General features: G+C 38.0%; 1 protein-coding gene across 1 annotated transcript in view; it reads left to right on the top strand.

The window, feature by feature from the left end:
- LINGO2 (leucine rich repeat and Ig domain containing 2) overlaps positions 1–25,166 on the top strand; it is a 1,482,402-nt gene that overhangs the window by 290,859 nt on the left and 1,166,377 nt on the right. The window contains exon 2 of the mRNA XM_088472623.1: positions 24,757–24,808. The gene's annotated coding sequence lies outside the window, so the exon portion shown is untranslated. The remainder of the gene's footprint in view (positions 1–24,756; positions 24,809–25,166) is intronic.

Genomic DNA, 25,166 nt, shown 5'->3' with positions numbered 1-25,166 from the left:
GCACTGCGATGCATACGCAGTATGCAACAATCTGACAATTGCATGCGTATTAGCAACTGCTTTCCTTGCTGAATTAGTCCCTTAGACCTCTACCAGCTAATGGGTGATTCAGAATTTATATTGGCTATTTACTTAATGCAGAACTTTTTGTCATTCATTTTACAATGGTTGCAGCAGGCAGCTTGAGAGTATGGGCAATTTTCTAGCACTCCCTTACTGGCAAATTGCAGTGAATGGGCCAACAGTGCTCTCTTGTGACAGGGGAGATTTATTCCCCCTTCACTTCAGCACATGAGCGTGAAAGCAGTGGTGCGTTACTGAGGCTAGAGCATTTCCATCGTAAACAAAGCTAGTGGTAAAAGTGGCAATGTATTTCTATAAAATTGTGTTTTGCACCACTGTGTGTGTATTATAATATAACACTGGTTGATAATGGTCATGTATATACTGTATGCTGAGCATGTTTACACATATATAGCTAATAGCAAGAATGACAAATACAGAAGCATAATGAGCTTCTGTGCCACACAGTAGGGATACAAAATACACCTGTGGAGATACCAGTGTATTGCCTCGTACATTCCAATAGTAAGCGGGCAGTACAGGAAGAAATTTGTTTTGTCCCAGTTAGAGCTATATAAAACATTTTACCTGTTCACATAGCAATGGCAAACGCATTTCAGGTATATTTAAAAACTTAGGCCTAATAAAAAAAATGGGTTAATTATATGTATTTCATTAATGTCTTTAATGCTATTACAAGTGTAATGCAAGTTAAATGCATTTGTGAAACCTACAGTGGCCATAACCAATGGGTACAGGAAATTATATTGATAGTGCACCAATCTATAGGACTCCGGAAGACTGTGATACAAAACAAAGGCAACAAAAAAGGATGGTTAATAAATAAATAAGCAAATAAGGCAATGCTGTATGGTCACACAATGGGCAGCAGTCTTGCTCTGTAAATTGAAATCTGTCTTCAACACTGCTCTGCTTTAGTAAGCACACTGCTGGTTCTAACCCATACATTGAAAGGAATAACGTCACAACCCCAAATCTTTCCCTTTTTCCTTTTGCTCCTCCTAAAACACAGCTATCTTGCTCCATAAAATATGTATATGTGGAAAATGAAGGTGTGTTTGGAAAGAATCAGGAACAATAAGGCCTGTAAGCTAGTGAGTATCCCTTATATAAACTATTAACACCCACCTCCCACAGACCTCTTCTATCACTGGCCACCCACACATATCAATCACCCCATGTCTCAACTAACTTTATACGCTATAACGCTATAACATACAGTTATCCTGATACAAAATATCCTCAGTCTTCTGTTATGGATAGATCTGATGTGACTTTCACATTAGACATAAAATACTATATTGTGTATATATTATTTTCTATATTGTTTAGGTATAATGATGTTATTTATCTGTTTACAATTTACACTTTTGTGTTTTATTTTGATATCCCAGTAAAATAAGTCAATTTTGGAAGAGGGCACTGATGCCAGTGCAATTTTAAATAAAGTTTAGTGGAACGACAGTACGATTACAAAATTGTAATCGTACAGTCATTCCTCTTCCCCTAAAGTGCCTACACTGAACGATATGTCATTCAGTGCAGACACCCTCCCTCATCCCTGAACATGGTCAATCTGTCGTTATCGGCAGATTGACCAGCATATTCAGGCGATGATTGATGTCGAAAACGACCAGCGGGAGTGCGCATCGCTGGTCGTTTTCGACACTTTAATGCCCGAGTCATGCCCGATTAATGAGCGATTGCAATAGTTCATTAATATCTGCTAGTGGATATGCGGTATTACTCAGTAGTGGGAGAGACACAGAAGCGAAGCAGTGTGTAAGTAGGAGATGCTCACTACCAAATAATGAGCCTGCCAACACCCACAGCCAAGAGAGAGCGCAACAAGTGATACAGACAACTGAGTTAATAGACTTTACACCTGCACAGATTTGCCTGCATCTGAGGGGAAGCTGTCACAGCAACATTCATTTTACTGGGTGAGATATATCACATACAATGCATATATTTATAATGAAACCTGCTCCACTACATAAGACATTGTATTTTCGATACCTATTATATGCAGGCCAATAATTCCATAGGAAACAGTTCCAGTTTGTTTAATATGACCATCTTTAATACACTGCACTGCAACATTTTGACATAATACTGATGACTTTGACTTTAAGTTCCAGGTTCCAGAAGTCCCGCAATTACTTGGATGAGTTTTTGTCCTCCAAAAAATAGATAGGGGTTTTTTTTGGGGAGGGGGTGCAAGCGTTAATACTGCATATGGGCCACTGCATTCATTAAATGCCCATAGAATTAGCAGCTTTCTTATTGTAAAATAATGAAAATGAGTTGATAAAGTTCAACCTACAGTAGCTACGAAAGGTTTCTGTGGCTCTTTGTACTTGCATCCCCTGCAAGTTATAGCAAACCAAAATGTTCTTATTAAGCTGAGGAAACAACAGACACTAAATTCACTTCCTGCTTTGGTTCTATTGTCACTGTAAAAATTATTCTGATTAGGGTACTTCCGCAGATGGCTAATTGAGATCCCTGTGGATATGTCTTATTCTCGAAGTCTCAGAGCAACTTCCAATAATTCCTGGCATTGGTTCTTATAACATTGTTATTAGAGCCTTTATTACAGTTATTAACATGAAATGTGTTATTGAAACTAAAAATACACTGCAGGGTTTTTTGTTTTACAATATTACATTTTGTTACCCAAGGGTGCAGAGAATTACATAGCCAGCAGATTATGAATATCCCATTGTACTGTGATGAAGAGAATAATGTGAACAATTTACCCTCAACTCTGTTAGTCCTTAGTAGTATTGAACAAATGAGTATGTCCATGCCGGTACCTGAAAGATGCACCACAAGGGACAATGGAGCAGAAAGCATAACTAATACTTGTAATATAGTAGCAGCTGGTCTGATGCTAAATTTCCCAGTCTCATGGAATAATCCCTTTAGTTAACATATTAGCTGCACTATATGTGTTATATCTCTTATCAACGACAAATACTGCAGTGCTCATTATTGTCTAATTAATGTATACAAAGACAACAGTTCTCATGTATACAAGCTTTCACACTTTTTCAATATTCAGCTGTATCTAGTAAACACATGTACTCATGTCTGTTAGATTTTGTTCAGCAAACGAGATGAAGACTATTGCTGGTTATAGCAAACAGTAGATACAACAGTACCACTTTATTGTAAGTACAGTATTACATCATTGATAATATTGAATATAAGTATGTATGTCTAGCATCTATAAAACAGCAAGAAAGTGCCCATATATTATGAAAACACAACATTTAAAAGAATGCAATGTAGTGATGCTGCCCACGATAAACAACGCATTTATGCCTATAATGTATTATATGAACACATGCTCCATTTACACTTTCCAATGAAAAGTATATTTGGTGGGTGATGCATATGATTACCTGTGGAGGAAATGCTGTCTTCCCACACCAGCACTCCAAGCGTTAAAGAGCAATTTCAAGCAGAAAAAAAATCTGCAGTCCTAATGTGACCATATCAGTGCATTAATGCATTTAATTAAAAACATGATTAAGCAATACATTTTTTAGTACTAGCTAAATAGCCCCCAAGAGGTTGCTGTGAGCTCTTTTGATTCAAACAAGATCTTTGGATTGCTTCTTATAATGAATATGAGCAGACAAGGAATTGTTTGAACAGTGTGTTGTAAAACCTACAAATCCTATAATCCATTGCTGGCAAATACAGTGGGCACTTGCAACCAAACCAACTGGGGAAGGCAGGTTCACATTTCTCTGTACATCACTTGCAGGAAATAGAAAATATGAAGAAAAGCTCATATATGGATGTTTATTTATACAGATATGTATGTACCATGAAAACAATGATTTCCTCATGTTTAATACCACTGTACTGGGATTAATATACTTACAGTTTACAGCAAGACAACACAGACAAAGTACATTGATAGCCAATGAACATACTTAAGTAAGTGGTCCTTTTCCCAAGGAATTATACAGTCATTTATATAAAATGATTTATCAATGTTGGTTATTAATTAACTAGAAAAAAAACTCAGGGCACCCTGAGTTTTCTAGGGCACCTTATCTTCCCCACTTACCTTGCTGGGTCCGCTCCACTCTTCAGCAAGTTGCTGCACCTCACTTTCTGCTAAGAGAAGAACATGACACAAGTGTCCCTTTCTAGTTTGGAACCATATAACATCAGTAAATTCTTAGTTTCAACTACGTTGTGGTGCTTGGGTTCAAATGGCAGGGAGTACATTGCATCGCTGGGACCAGCTTGGGTAGCAGATACAGGGGTCCACAGGTACAACTGCACAGGGGTCCACTCCACATTTCATTCACTTTTCCTTTTGTTGTTGTGTCCAGTTGCCTGCACGACTTTGACAACAACTGCAGGCAACAAAATGTTTTTTTTACTGGCTAAACTAAGGCGGGTTGGAGTAGTTCTTGATAAATTGGAGATAGGCACAGTAATATGTTTACTGATTACATAACTCATAACCATCCCAATTTCATCGAGACAGTCCTAGAAGACCTCTGTCCCACTGTCACAATCGAGACAGCATTGTTGAGGAGGTACTGTATGTCCATTCATTGCTGCTCTGTAGCAGCTTTGAACAGGTGTTGCATGTACCTGCCACTGGTGTGTGTGCAGTTAAAGGGGTGTGTGCAGAGGGAACGTGGCTAAAGTCACGTCAGTGAGAAGACACCAGGCCCACTGTTAATATGTTAAAAGAAAGCATAGGCAGCGAGTGCATGGAGGGGTGTAGCTATGGGCAGACCCATATGGGCATGATTGGACCGAACTCTATTATGGATGAAAAAGGGGGTGTGGTTATTAAAATGTGGACAGAGATAGGTGTGGTCAGTGGAATACTGAAACCATTCCTCTCACAGTCCCTAGTTGATACAAGAGCCAGCTACCTGATCTCAAATATCAGTTGCAGGCAGAGCAGGTGAGTGTGCTTACAGTGTATAGGTGTACTGCAAAATGGGTCTGTTTCAGAGTTGCATGCAGTGGCAATGTTGGATGCAAGCAGATGTTTTCAGACTGTGTACGCATGTGAGTCGCACTGCGCATGTGTCTTGTAGGTTACCGCCATGAGATGCAGAATGATTTTGGATGCAAGAGCTGGGGATTTCAATGGGTGTTCCTGAGAGATAACATGGGGATGGCTAGCCAAACGTAGGCGTGTCACTAACAGTGACTGTGTCTCAAGATGCAATTGCGCAGACACAGGATGCCATGTTCAGATGGCGAAATTGCACTTGCCATAGAGGTGGTGCAAGTTTTGATGTTGTGACTAATAGTACACTGAAGGCGCATCCAAATATGCAATGTGAAGTAATAGCATTGCAGCAAGTAGGCGTCTCAGCTTGGATCGATATGAAATACAGCCTGACACTGGAAGACCGGCAGTGAAGATCCCGACAGGTAAGTGATTTAAGTATTCACTAACCTTACCCCCCAACCCTAACCCTCCATTAGGGGTGCCTAAGCCTAAACTCCCCCCAAAGTGCCTAACCCTAACCCCCCCTGTAAGTGCCTAAACCTAACCCCCCCTTCCCTGCAGCCTAAACCTAAGTTTTCCGGGGGGTGCCTAACCCTAATTTCCCCCTGGAGGTGCCTAATGCTAACCCCCCTTCCCCTAGCCTAACTCTAACCCCCCTTCCCCTAGCCTAACCCTCCCAGGGGGGCCTGACCCTAAGTTCACCCCGGGAGCCCCTAACCTAACCCTTCCCGCCCACCAACCAGCTTACCTTCGATTGGTATGCTGGGGTTCACAACCAAGCAATCAGCACCACCTGTGAGCTGGAATCAGAGCACAGTGGTCCTGATGCCGGATAAGCTGACCAGGTGATAGGCTGGGGGTGGTGTGTAGAATTAGAATGCCATGACATGGAAGGTCCACAGATCTTATGCATGCTGTCTGTTAGCCAGAGTGGCAAACCTGGTACTTTTACTGCTTCATCTTGTATGGTGTTTGTGACCTGTGGTAATACCAGACTCGATGCTTGTTGGGCAGTGGCTGAATTGAATAAATGATCCATTGTTTTACGAGACTGCTGGACATGAGTCTTCCTGCCTGGTGACAATATATATCTATATATATCTATATATATATATATATATATATATCGCTTCCAGGTGCGTGCAGCACTTGGGAAAGCCAAAATCAAAATGAATACACACTATCCAAATGTGTTTGCAACTTTTCAATGTCTGTTTAATCAACACTACCGTACCTGGAAGGGATCTACAAATCGTGAGTGTATGTGAGGGCACTGGGCATATTGATTTTACTACTGTCAGTTCCAGATCCATTTTTGACTATATATATAGTGAAACAATGTTAGGGGTGTCCTCTCCTGGGTTAGATGGGCACTTCCAAATATGCAGCAGCCAGGGAAGAGCACACCAGTCCAGAGTTTCTGTCAAATTAGCCAAAGCTAGTTTATTGTGCACAAAAAGAAAGGCATAAAATAAAATCCTAACACATCTGGGCTCTAACTAAACATAGAGGTTCCTTCTATCAACAGTGGTAGGACTTAATGCCCCTACCACAAACAGAGGTATATGCAGGTAGTGAGACACTGAGTAAAACCCCTGAAACACTTTTATCAGCCTCTTACAGGTGCAAGTACTAATTAGCCTGTTCTCAGGCTAAATACCTCAAGAACCAAAATGGGCCTAATTGATGGAGCCACCCTCCCTCTTCATCCATAGCTCCAGGAACCCTTATCCAGCTTTTACTAAAGCCCAAACACCTATCAAGTCTGTTTTGCAATCACACACATTTTCCTGGGGCTTTAATACATATAGGGCAGAAACTTGAGACAAATATACCTCTCGTGCATGACCTTACCAGTGCTATTGTCACATTATATATATATATATATATATATATATATATATATATATATATACAGTATATCAATGAAACTATGTATCAGCCTTTGCTGCACAGTTTAGCAAACCAGCATCTTTGAACACGATTACCTCAGTACCATGTACTGTATAGTGATACATGTGGATTGTGCAAGTGTAAGGATGCATGCAGATTATTTGTCTTTGAAATGGAAATATTAAGATATATTCTTATCAACAATGATAAGTAAATATAACAACATATCTGAAACCTTGGGGTTCATTGCTGTTTTTTTATTTGCTCTAATACACATATGTAAGTTTTACCATGTAGTTGGACAAAACTTGAAGGCATCGCAGAATATACTGTACTAGTACAAATGGTAATTGGATTATAAAACTTATACATAGGAATATTATTGTTGCCTTCATCCCTGTCATATGTATTTCTTGTTAAATACTAATGATTCAAAAATGATTTGGCAGCAAATTGTTTTGTAGGTAGTCTTTTATATGGTAGTATTATGTAGACATTGATAAATAGCTTGGAAGATTGTTTTATGAAGATACTGTAGCTGCTCACTCCTAATACCTTGTCAGGGCTTGCTTGCTAATGAAGATATGTGGGTTACTTAGCTACCATAATGCCACTATTACAGGTAGTAATTTATACATATCACTCATTGTTACACAGCTAATAAGTGCAAAACAATTATCCATAAATGGAAGGGTTGCTCAGCTGAAAAGCATCCATCTATTTGCAACAATAGTGATCAAATAACATACAGTATGTAATCAGGTAATGCTATTTGAATACTTGTATATGTGACTTCCTCAAAATTGTGAAACTTGAATTGATGTGTATTTTAATGCTAATATCTATCTATCTATCTATATATCTATCTATCTATCTATCTATGTATATATATATATATATATATATATATATATATATATATATATATATGAGCAGGTTTAACTGACATTAACTAAATAACTGTCTCATTGTGCATTGGGAGCTCCTCGGAAGCCGTCCATGTTCTCTATGATAATTTTGTTGTTTCATTCCAAATGCATTAAGTCAGAACAAAAGCAGAAGAAGATCAAGGTAAGTTTTTAAAGTGCTATGCCCATTGCAGTCCAGAATAAATTCTGCCACTATATTATTATAGCGCTAAAAGGAATATATTGATTATTTATTAGCAATACTAACGCAGCATATATCTTTTTTCTATTTATAATAGTATACATGCAGGGCCGCCTTTAGGAGGGGGCTGCCGGGCCTCCTGTCCCGGGCCCGGAAAGAGAGGGGGCCCAGGTGGCAGTAGCGACTTGGCGTGGAAAAGCATCAGTGGTGCTACGGAATTTGCACAACTATGGAGTCGCCTGCAATCCAATAACAGCTTGCAGAATGGCTGCCAATCAGGAGCAACCGCCCCTGATTGACTGCTGTTCCGCGAGCTATGATTGGCTCGTGGCCAGCTCAATAGTAGTATTAAGCTGGCCGCAAGCCTATCATAGGTCACGAAACAGCAGCCAATCAGGAGCGGCTGCTCCTGATTGGCTGCTGTTCTGTGAGCAGTGATTGGCTCATGACCGGCTCCATAGTTCAAAGGCAGCAACGCAGATGCTCTTTTTCTCCACCTGCTGCCCGGTGCACTATTCGCCACTGCCACCTGGCCCCTTTCTCAGGTACTTCTGCTGACCCTGTCTTCTGCATCCACTTGAGTCCAGATAGCCTTCCCTGCACTGCCCCCCCAGTCCAGCCAACCTGCCCTCCCCCCAGTTTAGCCAGCCATGCTGTCTTCCCTGCCCCTCCCCAAGTCCAGTCAGCTTTCCCTAAGCCATCTCCATCACAGCCATCCTTCCTTCCCTGCCCACCCCCCCAGTCCAGCCAGCCTTCCTTCTCTGCCCACCTCCCCACCAGTGCAGACAGAATTCCTTCCCTGCCCCCCCAGTCTAGCAAGCCATCCTTTCCTGCCTTACCACCAATTCAGCCTTCTCTGCCTACCCCACCAGTTCAGCCAGGGTTTGCTGTATTTCCACTTCGCGCTAGAGACCTGGAAGTGACATGAGTGAGGGCGGAAGTGCAGATCCTGCCCATGAGAGCCAGCTAAAGACGTACTTTGTCCCCACTTACACAAGTTTGTTGTCCCCTCGCGGGCTCGCTGCGTTTGCCATGCTTCAGGCACGGTGGCTCGCTACGCTCGCCACATGGTTATATTCCCCCTCTATGCCCACTTGGATGGCAGAGAATGACACTGGACACTGGCTGATGATGTCAGGGTCCTCTCAGTGAAGGGGATTTAGACTTTACCGTTAAGCCAGCCTTCACTGCTCTCCCTCCCCTTCTGGTCCAGCCAGCCTTCACTGCTCTCCCTCCCCCTTCTGGTCCAGCCAGCCTTCACTGCTCTCCCTCCCCCTTCTGGTCCAGGCAGCCTTCACTGCTCTCCCTCCCCTTCTGGTCCAGGCAGCCTTCACTGCTCTCCCTCCCCTTCTGGTCCAGGCAGCCTTCACTGCTCTCCCTCACCCTTCTAGTCCAGCCAGCCTTCACTGCTGTCCCTCCCCCTTCTGGTCCAGCTAGCCTCTCTTCCCTGTCCTAGTCTAGCCAGTCTTCCCTGTGGCACCCCTATGTCTAGCCAGCCTGCCTGCCTTCTCTGCCCTGCCTCTCCCCTAGTCCAGCCAGCCTTCCCTGCTCTTTGCCACCCCCTGAGACCAAGCCGGCCTTCCCTGCTCTTTTCCACCCCAATCCACTCTTCCCAGCCAAGTGCCCCTATTTTTTTAGCCTTCCCTGCCCTGTGCCCCCCCATCCAGTGTTCCAGTATCCAGTGTTCTCTACCCTGTGCCCCCCCATCCACCATGTCTAGCCATCCCTGATTTACATATCAATTAATGCACCACCCCCGAAGTAGCACCCACATTATCCACAACTCCACCCAAGTCTGCCCGATACCTCGGGGGGCCCTGCCTATTTTGTCAGTACTGGGCCCCAAAATTTCTGATGGCAGCCCTGGATACATGTATTCCTTATTCTCCATAAAGTGGTATAGATCACTGTTTTCATGAGGGGGCACATTTTGTTATCTTTTATACTAAAAGTAAACATTTTACACTAATTTTGCTTTCTCCTAAGTGGACAATTCAGTTTTACCTGTCAGGTTTGCCCTAAATTACTGTACATGTGGTTTAGGGGTTTTAAAACACCACACATAACCGAACATTACCAGCTATTAGGGCTTTCACTGTCCACACAACTGGATAGTAAATTTTGTTTTAAGCCTACTAAATAAATAACTTTTTGGCTAAATATTTCCCCAGGTTATAGCAATAATAGCTAAAAGATGGGCCTTTAAATTAAGCCATGGGGCTATATTGTTATATAGGTTATAATGCTATTGCTCTTAGTTTAGCCTCTACTGGACAATAAAAGTTAATCTAAACTAGTTTGTTTGTTGCTTTACAATATGTTTATTTTCAAAAAATTTATGTGTGAATATGCAGGATATAATGGACTATACTTTAGGTAACAAAATGTATATAATGGCTGTACAAACAGACATTCCAAAGATTGCACCAATGCAGTGAACTTAGCAGAAACAAATGCACATCCAATGCAGAAAACAGCAATTTATTGGATCAATGTATCAGTCACACAAGATCAATAATCAATGTTCAATCTAGAACAATTCAAATACCTATTTTTAAACAATTATTAAAAATATCCACAAGAAACATGATATATGACTGGATGAGATATACCAGCATGTCAACAACAATAATAAAAATTATAATTAGCTAGCACTTTCCAATAGGACTGAAAGCGCTTTACAGATACCTTGAACATAATGTAGAGGTTGGATATGCATAAAATACATAAATCATGTATATTTTACAAAGGTAAGGCAGCCATTTAGGGTAATCAGTTCTAAGGATTTTTCATCCTACCCATGACTGGTCCAGGTGAGGCAGCCATTTTAGGTGCACTAGATAGGATTACACTGGACAGAATAGGCAATAGAGATGAGCACTTCACAGAAGTGTAACATACAGTGGGGAATTACAGGTAAAACAAAATATAGTAGGTTGAAATGGCCAAAGATACTGTGCAAGTGGGATTTTTATGAAGGGGGCAGCGGAGGGATGGTAAAATAAGTACAGGATTCATGATGCATCACTATGGAGAGGCATGGAAAGCAGTGAGTGTATTTTAGTTAAAAGTACATGATAAAATGGATTATTAATAAATGTGCCATACTGCAACATAAGTGATTACTGAATGCAGTAATAATAATAGTCAATTTTAAACAACAATGTGTATACTTACCATGTGAAATTAGGGTGGAATTGAGGATTAGTTGCATACAGGGGTTGTAATGCTTGAGAATTAGAGGTATTTTTGTAATTACAGAGTGGGCAAAATCCAGTCTAAAGCCAGTTGATGCCCCAATTATTAGTCTGTATCCTTGGAAAGACATCCTTAGAATGCTGAAGCCTGTATAAACCACATAACTGACATTTTTTTTCTAAAAACTGTTCAGAAATTGTCAGTTTTTTATGAGTGAATTAGGTGAAAAACATGTATTTCAACTTATCCAAAATCATTTCATTTAAAAAAAAAAAAAAAAATAAATGTGTATATATATATATATATATATATATATATATACTGTATTTGTTAAAAGTTTTTTTTTCAAACATTGGAACATTGGATTGCCACCATTGGAAAGTCATGACCATCACAAATTTCCTTTTCCCAGTGACTTCAGCCACCAGGTACACTCTAGCGGGGGTTCATTCACTTTTCCCCAGTGGCTGCTAATCTCTGCATCTGCTGGGTGGGTGGTCCTGCTGTGCTGACCGATCAGCAGTGATCAGCAGCACAGCAGACACTAGGGGAAAGTGCAAGAAATAGAGGGACCAGAAAGTCCCTCTGAGAGCAGTAGCTGTGGGAAGATTCTCTTCCTGCAGCTGCCCACACTATGCATCTGACTGGTTGCATTGTTGGTGTCAAGATCAGATAGCGCATAGCCTGGTGTGGTCACAAAGGATGCAACCAGGCCAAGCAAATGGTTAAAAAATAACAAAAATATGTGAAACTATAATATAAATACACATTTAAATTACTTATTATAGTTCTAAAGAACTTGGCAGACTATAAGAACAGATGCATATATTATAATTTGACAAAAAAGATAAATGAAAATGATCTATTTATATGAGAAATAACTTTTAATAAATAAGCTATTACAGTACTAACATGCTATAGAAGGTGCACATGATACTTGATACTTATAAACAACATTACATTACATTATTTACTGGCTTGATCGCCACCAGCAGGAATTAATAATGATACATTTAAAAGAAAGCAAAGCATACAGTAATTTAGGTTTGGAAAGTAAAGATTATATTGTGAGATTATGCTGAACAATCTTTTCTCAAAGTACAGCCCTTAATCGGAAAACTCACATGAGATTACTCATTAATCATTTTTGTTGACTTTTGAAATTATGCTAAAGTGAACGTTGGTGGCAATGATATTACGAGTATTTAACTTGAACAGAAGATAGTATTCTTTGGCATTTTATTGATGCTAATAATGCAAATTTAAAGAATATATATTACACACAAATAAGGCTATCACAAGAACACAGCAGGTAGCAATTCTACTATTCAAACAAAAAATAAATACTTTCTGCGCTAAGGCCCAGGTGCAGCTTAAATTCACAAAGGATGCCACAACATCCACTTAAAGAGTATATGACACAAAGGTAAGTGAATAAGTGAATTAGCACTCCAATATTAGGATGTAAAAAAACAGAGAGCCGGACAAAAACCCAGCACATTTTATATTATTTCCAACACAAGGAATCTGTCTTTGAAAACCGGTTCCACACATCACTTGCAACCTCAAAGAGATCAGAGATGGAAACTTTCCATAGTGTAAAACTGTATGTTTAATTAATTACACACAACATTTAAACATGAAATTACAATTCCACCAATAAAAATGACCGTGTACCAGAAAGAGCCTTCATAAAAGGCAGTTAAAAAAGCATGAAGGGTTAAATCCCGGCTTACAGCACCTAAAGGCTTCAGGTGGTTAGCCTTCCAATGGTCCCCAAAGGTAGCGATCTTATTATTCCACTTTAAAATAAAAATATCGCTACCTTTGGGGACCTGTGGAAGGCTAACCATCTGAAGCCTGGAGGTGCTGTAACCCGGGATTTACCACTTCATGTTTTTTTAACTGCCTTTTATGAAGGCCCTTTCCGGTACGTGGTCATTTTTATTGGTGGAATTGTAATTTCATGTTTTAATGTTGTGTGTAATACAGTATACACTATGGAAAATTTCCATCTCTGATCTCTTTGAAGTTGCAATTGACGTGTGGAACCAGTTATCAAAGACAGATTCCTGGAGGAATGAAGATTCACTTATTTTGGAACTAATATAAAGTTTGCTGGTTTTCTGTTCTGCTCTCTGTTTTTTTACATCCTAATATTGGAGCGTCTATTCACTTACCTTTGTGTCATAAGCAATTCTACTATTGACTTCTGTCTTGACTTTGGTTCTGTAGTGTGTGCTACGTGTGCCTGTCCACAGGTAGCTTCTAGTTCTCACAGCACATTGTAAGACCATAGATGCTCCATGTAGAGCTATGAAAACACAAAGCACACCGAAATGGAATATTCATGCCATATGGGCTCTGTTGCTATAATTCTAGATTTATTAATGAGCACCAATTAGTCCTCAGTCTGGATGTTACAGTGTACCCATTTAAATGCACATTGTACCCACAATGGATACAAATACAGTAGTTCTCTTGTTGGCAACACTGTTCTTCTAACTCCTCCACTCAGTAATAAGGCAGCCACGTATCTTTTCTTAATCAAAAGGTAATGTCCCATTGTTCTATTGGGGTTACAACTTGGACCTTATTCTTAGTGATAGAACTGTTGTACCGTGTATTATTATTCAAAGGCACAACTACTCTCCATACTATAATTATTGGCATATTGGCTTTATTGGAGATTTATCTTAGGAGTGCTGCCAGGACATAGACATGGGCAAATCAATACATCGGACAGGAATAGGGTACTATTCTCATATTTTGTGTTTCTTTTAAGAAAAAGAGTGAAAAATAAAGCTGGAAAAAACTGAAAAAGCACTTAAATGACTGTAATTGAACATAAACATTCTTCATTCTCTTCGCTGTACAGTACCTATGCATAAAGCCAAAATGCAACTGGGTTATTAACTGTAATTCTTGCTTGAAATTGCACAGTCTATCATGCATGTGCTTTTCCAAATCCATTATTTCTCTGCAGAGAGTTATTTGTTAGTATAGTGAAGCTTTCTTATACTTTTTTATTTTTAAATATTCAGTGTCCAGTACCTTATCAGTTTCTGCTCTTTACATTCTTACAAGTCCATTTATTCTATATAAGTAAGCCTGTCTTTTACATATGTTTTCCACTCAAGGTTAGATGCATACATTAGTGTGAATTGTTAGACCTGCACATGGAGGATTGTTGGTCATCAAAAGATTGTGAGTGACTGGCGTTTAAACTTAACAACTCTCCATCAGTCTGATGCAGCTTCTAAATAATTAGAGAACACAGATTGAAGAGATTTAAGGCAGCTAAATTATTCAAAAGTTCTCATGTTCAAGGCTCTCCTAATGGGCACTGTAATGGACTTCTGCTTTAGGAACGTGACTGCTACTACTGTCTGCACAGGACTACGACATGATAGTTTCCAATAAGCTGCTATGTAATCGTGAGACCCTTTAAGCCTATCTTTAATGCTTGGTTAATTGTTGACAGATGTTGTAGCAGTCTGCTAGGGAACACTTTAGAGGTTGATCTCATCTTGGCGCCTGTAATTCCCGAGCATTGAAGGGCACAGCTGAGAGCAGGATTTGCCTTGTCCTTGTCTTGTTTGATTCTAAAAGGCCTGATGAAAGGTGTAGAAAAAGCTTATCAAAGACGCATCACATTACTGTATAACATTCCATAACCCAGTGAGTAGTTAATAGACAAAGAAAAATAATTTAAAGTACATAATCTTTACAAATAAACTGTATAATAAATAAGTTTTTGCATTTTTCATCCAATTAAATAAAAAAATAAAGATTTAAAAATGTACTTTAGTTTACTCTTTTTTTAGCTTAATAGTTCACTTACAGATATGCCCAGCTATATCCTTGTTGCTGGCACGGCAAATCGAGCCACACATAGCGCGAGATACGCACCCGCGGGCGGATACACACACTGCATATGTGACAGCGCCTCTATAGGAATGCATGGTGCAATTGCAGTGCACGCCATAGCATACCGTAGCGTATGCAGGTGCGTGGAATCACTTGGCGTGATGTGTTCGCATGTTGGTGCCGCAATCAGCCACAATGTAAGTGGGCGCATCTGTAAGTTCATTATACATCAACTACGATAATAATAACAATAATAATAATAATAATAATAATAACTGTAACCACTTATTGCTTGGAGTATGTGGTAGTGTTATCCTCAATTCTTACACTTTTATTCCTTGGTGAATTATCTGATAGCAGTCTCCCACTTACCTTAGTGTCCTGTGGGTTAAATCAGCAAACAGAGGTCCCTTCACATGCAGATTTAACAAAAGTAATGCAGAGGCAGTGTAGATACAGTAACTGCAGCTGTATACAATTAATAGTGATAGAATTAGTGCATGCCAGATCATGTTATGCTTAAACAACCAATAGGGTATTTCATTAAAATATATATTTCACCTTTCTACTCTCTAGCAATTAATACTTAGTTGTAGCATATTAGTTTTCAGTTAAATAATTTCAATACATATTATCTCATTATGATACACAACTAAAGTACTCTGGTTATCGCACAGGTTACAGTGCAATGTATCTCTTGATCTATTGGAAACTCTTTTGCCCCCTCTATTTTGCCCTCCTACACTGTGGCTCATGGCTTGGGTTTACTTGCTCATTGTCTATTGCTCTCCCTTGTCTCTCCCATTACTGCCCTTGAAGTACAGATAAATGCAGTTTGGAGGTATGGAGCACCTCTATCCTCACACTGATCCCACATACAGGTCAGGGTGATGGCATTTTGCTCTAACTTCACATTCTCCCATTGATCCCTCCTTGTCAATCTTTGGCCCGTCATCACTCTTTTCCTGTTAGTTCTGATGCATATCTCTCAGAACCCAAACACGCTTAAATCAGGGCTCTCTAAGGCTGGTCAACCTGCACACACTTGGAAATCAGTAATCAAGTATGTAATACCGCTCAGCATATACCCACTCATACAATTACGTGCAGTTCTAAGGACCCCTAAATGACACACTTTTAAACACTTGAGACCCAATATGTATCTCACCATGCTCTTTTGGTATTATACACAAATGCTTAAATACAAATTATTATGTTAACAAAAGGAATTTTTTATGTGTGGACATGGTAAATTTTCCTTACTTGTTTAAAGGTTTCATTTGGCATTTGCATGCCAGTAACACATATATTAGTTTAATATGAATTTGTGCTTGTTTAAGCATCCTTCTGGCCAGAAATAGCTCAAAGGGGCTTTTAGTGATCTGCTAATAAAAAAAACACTTGTGATAAAGTTTCACAGCCTAACATTCTATACAACTCTAAAGAATACTAACTTTTATTAGCACACACTATCACAATATGTTTTTGTATCACCCAAAGCTACACAAATATCCGGCCGGAACAATAGGTAAAAGAGGACACATCTGTATATACAATTTGATACTTGGATAAACAATATGTGTTCATTACAAATTTAGTATTTTTATAATTTGTTGGTTCTCAAGTCAAGACCCCAGCCTCCCTCAGCACACTGTGGATGACATGCACATGTGCATCATCCATTACCCTGCTGCCGCGCTGTAGGGTGACACTATCTAAACAGCTCTGCTATTTCCAAATAGTGCTTCTCCAAGTGTTTATACCACAAATGTAATAAACTAGCCCTCCTGAGTGTAGGGATACCAAAAATGTGTATTTCTTGCAAAGTTTGACATTAGTATAGAGTGCAGGGTCAGATGATACATGTTATATTTCATTGTATTTTTATTCTCACTACATGCTTCCACTGCAATCTGCACATTTTCTTAAAGTGGAAGTAAGTTAGCAGCATTTGTGAAGTTTACTGCACGAAGAGGGCCTGGTGGATTTCCTCTTATATCTAACACACTATGTTAGATATTTACTGTATATTACTAAGGCGTTCATATAACAAGCAGTGATAATATATTTCTCTGATTGTTTTGCAGAAGAAATAGGTTATTACTGCTTCATCCTATTTAACAACAGGGATAGTCAAAGTAATCACTGATTTCTCTAGCAGTGCTTCTATTTTTGCAGTTATGATGTTTGCTATGTTTGGCTGTTGATGAAGAAGAACCCTGTGCCCCACCCATAAGAGTGGGGTTTTCACTGGTTTATTTTGGATCGATTTGAGAAAATATGGACGTAAATGCTGTACAGTATGTTTAACTGTGATATGCCACGGTACATTGGCCCTCATTCAGAGCCGTACGCTCTGAGCAGAGCGCACGCTCTGAATGAGGGCCGGGCTCCATTTTCATGGAGCGTCCTCCTGGACACTCATATAGCTGTGGGTCACCACCCACAGGCTATACGAGCGTGCTTTGTGATGGCCGCGATGGTCGAGACCATCGCGACCATCGAAATTGCGAGCCGGAGCCTGCGGTTGAGGTTTTCAACCGCAAGCTCCGGAGTGATTTTGGCTCTATCAGAGCCAAAATCACTCCCACTGACATCACTAGTGATGTCAGTGGGCCGGCTTCTGACGGGAGGCGTTCCCGTGGGAACGCCCCCGTCAGGGAGGCACGCCCCCGGCACGCCCACCAAAGGGGGCGTGCTGTCAATCAACATTGACAGCACGCCCCCTTTGATCGGACACAACGAGCGAAGGACTTTCCTTCGCTCGTCGCGTCTGGCGCATGCGCACGACTGAGCTCCCTCCGTCGTGCGCATGCTCAGTCCATAACATCGACCCACTTGCGAGCGGACAGCCGCTCGCGAGTGGGTCTGAATCAGGCCCATAATGCTTCCACTCCACCATTGATGATAGACTCCTAAATCTAATAGTGTTGATTCATGATTCAACATGTCCTAAAGTATACCTGTAAAATACTTCCCACAACTGAAGGAGTCCCAGTGACATCATAATGACAATAAAAGGTCTCCTAACAATCTGTCTGCATCAAATCTGTTCTCAGACACTGCCACCGTTTTATATAAGCATCTGCATTAAGTGCAATTGTGGATTCATTTGCATTAAGTGGATTGTGTTAAATTATTAATATCTGTTTTGGAGCTGTTTCTACATATTTGCAAATAAAAAAGTCAATAAATTTAACAATTGACATTAAAAATACAACTTATATTTCTACATTCCACTCTGTTGTACATAATAAGTTATTTGTTTGGTCTCTACAATATTGAATTAGGTGATCCAGGCTTTTACAGCACTTAATATTGAAGAGATTGCGCTATCAATAATTAAATATCAAGGAAATGCACTTAACACTTTCAAATAAAGAGGCCCTTGGATTATAAATAATCCATTTAACATAACTGGAAATCCAGTGACTCAAGATTAGGCAAAGAAGGATTAAGGCTTAAGGATATCCATAATGTACATGTGTTACAGTAGAAACACAGGTGAGAGGTTCAGTGCATGGGTTAAGTGAAATGTTCACAGATGAGGATCATCATGTAGTTCTAGATAAATTATGAAAAAATTGAGGAGATAAAAGGCACTGATGGTAATGCATTTTTTGGCAAATAAACAGGAACTATACTGAAACATGTAGTGCACATAATGTTACTATGTATATTTATGGTGATTAATGAAAGGTATATTTTTGTTGTAACAAATTCTTACAAAGTATATAAAGTAGTGTTTGAAAAACGTACTCGTTTTTAATTTGCTAGTGTGATCAATACACTCTTGGAAAAACTTGATGCCAGGTCAACAGTGTGCATTATCCTCCATATGTGAATGCATTACTGCACATATACAGTCTATAGGTAAATAGTTCTGTCGATCAAATTCAACTGTTCATTCTTAAAAAACCTGGGCTAAAACCCAAATTAAGGTTTGTCTGTGTTGCCTTAAGATGGTAGGTATTCATTCTCAACTCTACACTGGCAATCAGATTGATTGATTCAACATATCAGATCTTATGGCCAAACTGTACATCAAAGCATATGAATGAAAACTGGCTAACATAAAACACCATACTAATATTTTCAATTGGGAAGCATTGCATATTGGCAATCTATTATGCAAGACAAAGTACCTATAATTAGCTTTAAAGATGTTGTTTTGCAAGGTGAGATAGCTCTTGTACTCCTCAGCTAATCATAGATTGGCTATTTGGGATTGGCTGAATGGGGAAAGAGTTTGCTCCTCATTGGTTGTCCAGCAATTTACTATCTATTCTCACTAGAGTTTAACTAATTTTTAATTACACAAAAAGGTTTTATCTTTATTTCTCCTTATTGAGTAAAATGGTGCATATCCACTACATGATAAAAATGAACGATTGAATGATTACGACATCCTTATTGTTCAATTGTTCATTAATTGTGCAGTGAATATGCTGGCAATGACCAGTGATGCTGGATCCCACTGGTCATTGTTGGCATCTGTCATTGCCTGAAAATACAGGCCAACTCTGATTTTTTTATGGAAAAGTAAGAACTTCCATACCCTCTGGGTGAACTGTTTTTATATTTTCTGTCCTAAGACTCTTGTGTATTATCTGTTGATTAAGTGGACATCTCATAAGCTTTAACAAAAAGGGAATGTACTGAGTGATTTCTCCTATTTTTATAATACAGGTTGAGTCTCCCATCTCCAAATATTCCGAAATACGGAATTTTTTTAGCATGACTCAGATAATGAAACCTTTTGATTTTTGATGGTTCAATGTACACAAACTTAGTCTAAGGCACAAATTATTAAAAATATTGTATAAAATTACCTTCAGGCTGTGTGTATAAAGTCTATATGAAACATAAATGAATTTCATTTCTGTAAACAAACTTTGTTTGAGCCACAAAATTATTGAAAATATTGTATAAAATTACCTGCAGGCTGTGTGTATAAGGTGTATATAACAGATAAATGCATTGTGTGTGTATATTTGGGTCCTATGCCCAAGATATTTCATTATGATATGCAATTGTTCCAAAATACGGAATATTCCGGTATCCAAAATACCCCTGGTCCCAAGCATTTTGGTTATGGGAGACTCAGCCTGTACTTGTTGAGGGTGTTTCTAGGGACACCCTATTTTCACTATATAGCAGCAACCCAGTCAAGTGCAGGTTTCTAAACAATCTTATATAATTATGCGGGCCAACCTGCCAATATCGACAGATTGTGCATGTTCAGGGATGAGGGAGGGTGCCTGCACTGAACGACATATCGTTCAGTGTGGGCACATTATCCACTACACAATATAAGGAATGACTGAAAGATTATGATGTTGTAATCATACAGTCATTTTACCCTCATGTAGTGGATATGCACCTGAAGATTCTCATTAGATTATGGCAAAGGAGAAAGAAATGTAATAAATATAAGATGATATAGCAACACTTTAAAACCATCCTCCAAACAAATAATATATGTATGTTTATATTGGCCATTCTTACAATTCACTAATACTCCACAAGATATTTTTTGGTTAAATGGCCACTGTTTGTTGTTAACAACATCATTATTATTTGAAGAATAATGAAATTTAGTTAATTGTCATCTCAGTTTCTCCACAGCTGTCACATTCCAAAGCATGCAGATTGACAAAACCTTAAAATAATAATTTTTATACAGATAGAGTATTGTAAATGTGTAGTCAAGGAAAATGTTCTACATTTTGTCCTGCTAATAATTTTCCCTCTAATACTCCATAACCTTGGCTGGTTTGGAATTTTCCATGGAATTTTTACAAACATTAATTGACAGTGACTGAGAACTCATGTTAAACTTCACCATTGTCAAATACAGCTTCAGCTCCAGAATGATGGACATGCACATCATAATCACCATCATCAAGGAGAAAAATGGGATGTACAATTCATATTTTATAGTTTGTGAGATCTTGTGGTTTATTTTTTCCAAAGGAGAATATAGTGACTCTTCATATGTTGTACTAGGGCTGAGTTTTGTCCCTTGAAACTTCGATTTTCTGTCTGTGTACATGTTACACAATAGACCATAACCCTGTTTTATTTGTCACTGAAAAAAAATCCAAACCAGTAAGTTTTTGATGCAGTGTTTATTTTATAATGTACAGTATTGCTTTCATTTCTTATATTAGGATCTTTGATGGTGCTTGCTTGCAAGATTTTAGGCAATGTGGAACAAACAACCATTTACTGAATGCTATTAAATGTATTGATTTCAATGAGCATGTGATTAAATTTTTCAATTACAGTATAATACATATTTTTTTTTAACTGAGGGCAGGTTGATGGCGTTGTGCCTTTCCAATGCATTTGGTGTGGCAGACAATTTATTTTATTACTTATCATGTGTTTGTTGAATGGGAATTTCATTTAGCTGCACTGCTTGAGATCCCTTTGCTAGTACTTTATTAATATACACTTTGGACCAAATGTAATAGTGTCAAATATTAAAAAAGTGTCAATTTCTTTGGTGATTTTGCTATGAAAACCAATCTAGTTTTACCTTAAAAAATTAAATTCCAGCTTTAGATCCCATAGCAAATTTGCAGATGAATCTGCCCTTTTTTAACTCTGATCCTAGGCCTATTATATTTGGTCTTTTATTTGTAATGTAAATATTTCAAGGTTTTAGGGCCTACAGTAGTTATTAAATATATCAAAATATTACTATTCCTTTTAATTTCTTATCACCGCATATCGAAACATAAAAAATCATTTTTCAGTTCTAATTATTGAGGATGTTAAGCCAGGACAGTGATAAGAGGCTGCCCCAGCAAACAGGAAACAGTATAATGACTTTTCACAAAGAGAATCAGGAGGAGCTCCAGACCACCAGGGAAGTTCAGAAGATCCCTCATTGCCCTTCTCAACGTTACTAGGCATCTCTACTTCAGCCTTCAAATTTCTGCAGTGTAACATTTATGCACAGAGCATAAATAAAGAAGTGGATTATAATAGAGGACATGCCATTAATAAGTTAAAGCTAATGTCATAAGTCCCAAGCATCCACAGACAATTTCCCCATAGAACAACCAAGAAAGAATGAGAGCTAGAGAGATAGTAAGCTCCTTGTAAAAGGCTACAGACATGTGCCATTTGTTGATGCTTGCTGATTGGCTTCTTTATGTTTCATTCAGTGTTACTGTACTAATTTTCCTGGGTGATGCAAATTATGTAACAAATTTTGGAAACAAATGTGGGTTGTTTTGTACATACATATACATTTTGTTGGATGTATCCTATAAGCACTGTTGTAAAATTAAGCCAAAGTTACTTCATTAGCTTTTGCTGTTTATATGTAGTTTACTATAATTTAAGTTTATATATTATGGCCCAAAACACTCGTTAATATAAGTACTCCAATCAAATCTACATTTGGGGGAGGTCTAATAATGGTAAAACTTGATCAAATCTCCAGTTTTTTTAATATAGATATATATTGTAACTACCAAATTAAAGGTAAATCACCATGTAAATCACCATTTTTCAAACTGTTTTTTTTAAATGCAAAACATCTATCACGAAAATCATCAATTTCTGAAATGTGATGTAGAGAAGTTGAGTATATATTCTAAACAGGAATTTGCAATATGGGCATTGACATCTCCAAAAATAATCTCTTAAATTTAGACAGATAAAAATTCCATAGTGGGCACAGCAATAATAGTCAGATGAACTAATATTTGCAGCAAGACATTAACAGCATGGACATGATAGCATCTGTGGATCTGCAAGTGCTAGCATGCTCTGTCATCTTGAACAGTTCCTCAATAGTATTTAATTGCTATGCCACTAATGTAATTGTTATTAATGTACTGTAGCTTAGCCAATCACAGTGGCTAGCACTTAAATTGTATTAGTGAGTAATTGAGCTTTTCCTATTTGAATGGGAAATGCATTTGAATGAGCTTTCTGCACCAATTAAAAATGTACTGCCTATCATATGGAAGGAATGGTAGCAATTTTTCTCAGCAGCAATTTGTCCCAAATCACCTGATTTAGTGGATTGAAGAGATTGGAGAATTAATTAACAAATGTATTTATAGTTCAATTGGGTGATAATAATTTTTGAATACAATTGTTCTTCAGTAGGCATCCCCCTTAGTTGCACATACACCCAGCTAGCATTGTTGCCTCAAATTCGACATTTTATGTTTAATTGTTTAATGGTTAAAACACTAATTTGCTAAATTTGGTATTTTTATTTATGTGAATCTAACCATTATGGACTAATTATAATATGTTTAAGTTTCTGTTTTCTGTTTCTGGTGTGTGGTAAAAATTGCCTTTACCATAACAACTTTGAAAATATACATGCCCATTCTGTTTTAGCATATATTTATAATTATTCACTTGGATTTATTATGCATGTAGAAAAGTAGGAAGTATTGTGTCATTGACAAATCTGAACTGTTCACATTCTTTAAACACCCTCTCTATATAAAGAGTTGTCAAGCTATCTTTAAATGTAAAGTCATGATAATAGAATGTCATGCATCATCCTGTCTGTCTCTGCATAAAGCCTTGGAGAGCCCTGTGTAAGTTGAAAAGTAATGCAATTTCTAACTTTATATTATTATAAACAGAATTATGTAACTGAACCAGAAACAGTTTAGAATATCATCAGTTATATTTATGTAATAGTATGTGTTTTTTATGTCTTCTTTTAGACTTCACTAGCCATTTTAAGCAACAAAATGAACACATTTCTAAAGTTTTCTGTCCACTGTTAATAATGATTTTGGGTCCATTAATTAAATGATTAATTCAAATGTTAGATTTAGTTATATTAAAACATTGTTGCTCCCCCATACTCTAAAAAGCTCATTCTTATATTATTATTATTATTATTATTATTATTATTATTATTATTATTATTATCATTTTGATATAGCAGATAGCCTGGAGGAGTCCACTTGATTGCCACTATACATTTTGCTCAGTAGCTCTGCTAAGCTTTGAAAATATCTGGTCAAAGTTTTAAATGTAATTGTGAAAAAAAAGATTAACCAATGACTGCACAAATATTCACAATAGACATATTGGGCCCAATATGTTATTGTCATTAGGCAATATTGTTAAATAAGTAGCAGTATTTAATATTAGGTGTATGGGGCAAAACTGTTGCTATATGTTGTTGTTTGGCAAGTAGGCAAAACAAATAGCTTTAATCATGTGTGGTCAGATCTATACAGTAATTACCACATGTAGTCAACTTTACTAAGGTCCAGTGCAGTTGTATAGGGTAGTTTTCTGTCTTTAGAAAATTAGGTAGTAGTAGTAGTAGTAGTAGTAGTAGTAGTAGTAGTAGTAGTAGTAGTAGTAGTAAATTTAGCAACTAGGAAGGTTATAAATAGAAATAAAAGGAAAACATATTTATTTAAATAAAAAATAAAAAATCTTCATTACTGTGTCATTGCATGATTTCTCACTCATACCAAATGTCACTTGAATTCACTTTGTGACATTATATTACTGATTTGGATCATTATTTAATATGTACCTGTATTGAATATTGAATGTATCTTTACGCTTTCATGCTCTTGTCTTTACAGGCAAATGAAGTCTGAAATCAATCTCTTTCAACTACTCCAAGATAAAAGGCAGGTAATGACTCTAAATAATGGTATTAAAGTATAAAATAGTAAAGACAAAAATAAATAAACACAAACTTCTTACATGCAGTATATTCAACAAGATTAATATGGATAATTGAAAGGCATGAAACCCCTTGGCAATAACCTTTCCATGCTGAGTTATTATGAAAACTAGATTTACAAAATATAACCCTTGTTAGCTTACCAGTTTTAAAGTTACTGAGGAGTTCAATTGTATTGAACATAATGTTGTAACAGAGCAGAGTTTACTGCACTGAATGGCACATCATGGCTCAGAAAATGTTTCTAATTAAGTTAAATATATTTAGCTATTCACAGCCCATCTAATCAGAATCTGCCACATGATA

The sequence above is a fragment of the Taudactylus pleione genome, unplaced genomic scaffold (genome assembly GCF_031769625.1).
Source record: "Taudactylus pleione unplaced genomic scaffold, aTauple2 ptg000127l, whole genome shotgun sequence".
Taxonomy (NCBI): domain Eukaryota; kingdom Metazoa; phylum Chordata; class Amphibia; order Anura; family Myobatrachidae; genus Taudactylus; species Taudactylus pleione.
Note: the sequence above shows the minus strand (reverse complement) of the source record. Positions and strands in the feature narration are given on the sequence as shown.